The sequence below is a fragment of the Enhydra lutris genome, unplaced genomic scaffold, assembly GCF_002288905.1.
Source record: "Enhydra lutris kenyoni isolate GAN:26980312 unplaced genomic scaffold, ASM228890v2 scaffoldscaffold5, whole genome shotgun sequence".
Lineage (NCBI taxonomy): Eukaryota > Metazoa > Chordata > Mammalia > Carnivora > Mustelidae > Enhydra > Enhydra lutris.
Window position 1 is genome coordinate 14,681,125 of NW_019154089.1, and position 3,246 is coordinate 14,684,370.

Here is a 3,246-nt window from a genome sequence, read left to right on the forward strand (position 1 = left end):
TTTTTTGCGGGGCGGGCAGGAAAAAATCTTATTCTTCTAACGTAGAAAGCAAAGATGTACATACAGTACATAAATGGAAAGACAGTCTATCTGTGGCATTAAAATTTCATGGGAGGGGGTGTGATTAGGAAGAAAAAATGTCTCAAAGGGCTCCTTAGGGGAATGATAATGAAAAGGAGGCTGAGGATTACTGGATGGATGGATTATTTCATTAGGAATTGCAAATTGGTAATTTCCCAATGCTATCAGTCCTTGGCTATGATTCTTTTATAAAGAAGAACTTCTCCTTATCAACGATCTGTTTTTTTTTTTTTCTGAAATCTAATTCATACAGGAAAGGCAAGATAAATGCTTATCTTTTGCTTATCAGTTTTCAGCATAATGAGTTGGTGCCTAGCAACTTGCAAAGGAACCAATGAGATTTCTTGGTATCATTTTGAACTTACAGATTTCATATGTTGGGTGTGATTTTTCAATCCATTTTAGTGAATACTTTTCTCGATGCTCAAATTAATCTTGCTCCGACCAATAGAACCCCTTCAGATAGGTGCCTGTGTCCATCGATGTGTTCCCAAGTCTGTATTCTTGCTTTCAGTCATGACAAGATATCCTGGATTGATCTTGGACATGTCTTCTCTGGATCTTCAAATACCCGTTTCTCTAAGGAGCACTGGTTCCTTTCAGAGGGGAAGGGAGTGGTATGCAGAGAGCTCAGTGTGAGTGCTAAGGGTGTTTCTAGCTAGAGTAGACAGAAGTAAGAAGTATTTTTAGGAAGGGGAAAAATAGTAAGTTCATAGAACTATTTCCAATTCAAATGAAAGATCAGCGTTTGTACTGAATTGTTTTGATATATTTTTATTGCTTAAATTATGTTCATTATCCTGATTTCTAATGAAGTTAATTATTTGCTTTATCTGACTGTATATACATATATATAAGATATAAATATATGTGTTTCTATATATAAAAATACATACACAGGCTTAACATAACAGCACTAATTGTTTACTAAATATTTGACAGCTGAAAGCAGTTTAAAATATCTTTTTTTTTTTTTTTTGGTGACTTTTAAAAAGTAACTTGAAATAATTCTTCTGTGAGTAGTTTTGCCCCTATTTTTCTTTTGAGGCTGGGTTTTTTTTTTTCTTTATTGCTTTGATTTTTTTTTTTTTTTTAATATGTCTGGCTCTTGGAAGCTTGACTACCAATCTGTCCTCTTAACTGAGCACGCAGCCTCAGGAGGGAAGCCCACTGGGCTGTGAGGGAGGAAGGGGCCACCTGCCTAGCCAGCCAGATCTACCTATGCAACCCAGGTGATCAGTGGGGTGACAGATATTACAGCCAGATCGACCTCACATACTCTTTTTGCTTGATTTTTAAAAATTATATAAAACATAGATGTCCTTCGGAAAACAAAGCTATAACACATGTACATTCCGAGAGGCCAAACTTCGGCCCCTGTCTTTCTTTTGGTGCAATAGCTCCCCTCATCTGCAGGGAACATGTTCCAAGACCCCCGGTGGGTGTCTACAATCACAATTAGAACTGGACACCATATATACCGCTTTTCCCTGTACATGCATACCTATGATAAAGCTTAATTTGTAAATTAGGCACATAAGAGAGCAACAACACTGATAATAAAACAACAATTAAAATGCTGTAAGACACGAAAGTTATCTGAATGCGGTCTCTCTCTCTCTTTCTCTCTCAAAATATCTTATTGCCCTATACTCAGCCTTCTTGTGAGCCTATGAGATGATACAATGCGTAAGGGATGAAAGAAAGTGAAGTGGATGACACAGGTGTTGTGACAGGACGTTGGGTTACTACTGATGATCGGACGATAAAGCAGAAGGAGGGTCATCTGCCTTTGGGTCATGGTTGACCACAGGCAACTGAAACCACCAAGGCAAAACTGTGGGAATGGGGGTGCAGGAAAGGGACCGTAGTATTACATTTTTACTTTCGTTCTAATGGCTACCTTTATAGTAATAGCTCTGTGTGATATTTGTAGCCCTTTCTTCATCAGTTTGTCTATTGGTTTCTGACCATGAGAAATACTGAAATTAACAAAGACCTTTTCGTATTTTCCCCTCCTTTCTCAGCACCTATTTTAAAGTAACATCTTTTTACTTCCAGTGAATACCAACAAGGCCATCAGTGAGGTTATTGGACACTTCATACACTCTCTTCTCTCCCCATGTGTTGAAACTTGGCTCAGATGTAGTTGTCAGAACACAGAACGGTTACATACTAGTCTGTCACTCCTGTCCCCATCACCCAGGGCTTCTTCTCTTGTTATACATACTCAGGGCTCCCCCAAGTCCTTGCGCTGGGTCTTTGTTTTCCATCTGAAGCTTGCTCGTTAGTAAGTTTCTCAGAAAATGATCAGGGGAACAATATTCTCCGCGTTCTTTGAAGCTTGCAGCAGTTTGTGCCGTGCCTTTTTAACTTGATCTCTTTGACTGGAGATGAAACCCTTGACTCTTATTTCCTTTCCTTGAACTTCTTAAATATGTCACTCTTTAGAGTTCTGACATAAAGTGTGTCTGATGGCTAGTTTGTTATCTGACGAAACTGATTCTCCTTCCTGCTCAAATAACTTGTTCATTTTAAGTAGATATCCAATGTACTGTTTTCTTTTAAGGTTCAAATTTTTACTAAAATAGGTCTTGGAGTTGGTCATTTGGGGTTGCTTTTCTCAAATTGTATAATTCAAGTGATTCTTTTTTCTAGAAAATTTCTCAGGTTATAGATTTTGCTATTTACTTCCTTATGTTGCATTTTCCCCTCCTTGGGAGCTATTATATACACATTGGATAGTTTACTCTATCTTTTGTGTCTATCATTCTCTGCAAAATCTTTCCTTAAGGGCGTTTTCATTTCTGTGGCACTTCTTTTCCCTTTTTGGCCCTGTCATTCTCTCACAGTGATTTTTCTATGGTGTTTATTAATTTTATCTCTAATTCGTTCCCGAGCTTTTCTGATTCTGTTTTATGTTATTCTTTAACTGCTAGCCGCAATCTTTTTATCCTTTTTTTCTTCTAGCTTATTTTGAAATAATGGGTTATAGTTTTCCTTTGCTTGGAGTGATAGGTTTTTAATGTCTTTTTATCCTTCACAGATCTATTACTATGATAATTATTCTGTTTTTTAAAAAATTATTTGATCGGGGCGCCTGGGTAGCTCAGTGGGTTGGGCATCTGCCTTCGGCTCAGGTCATGATCTCAGGGTCCTGGGATC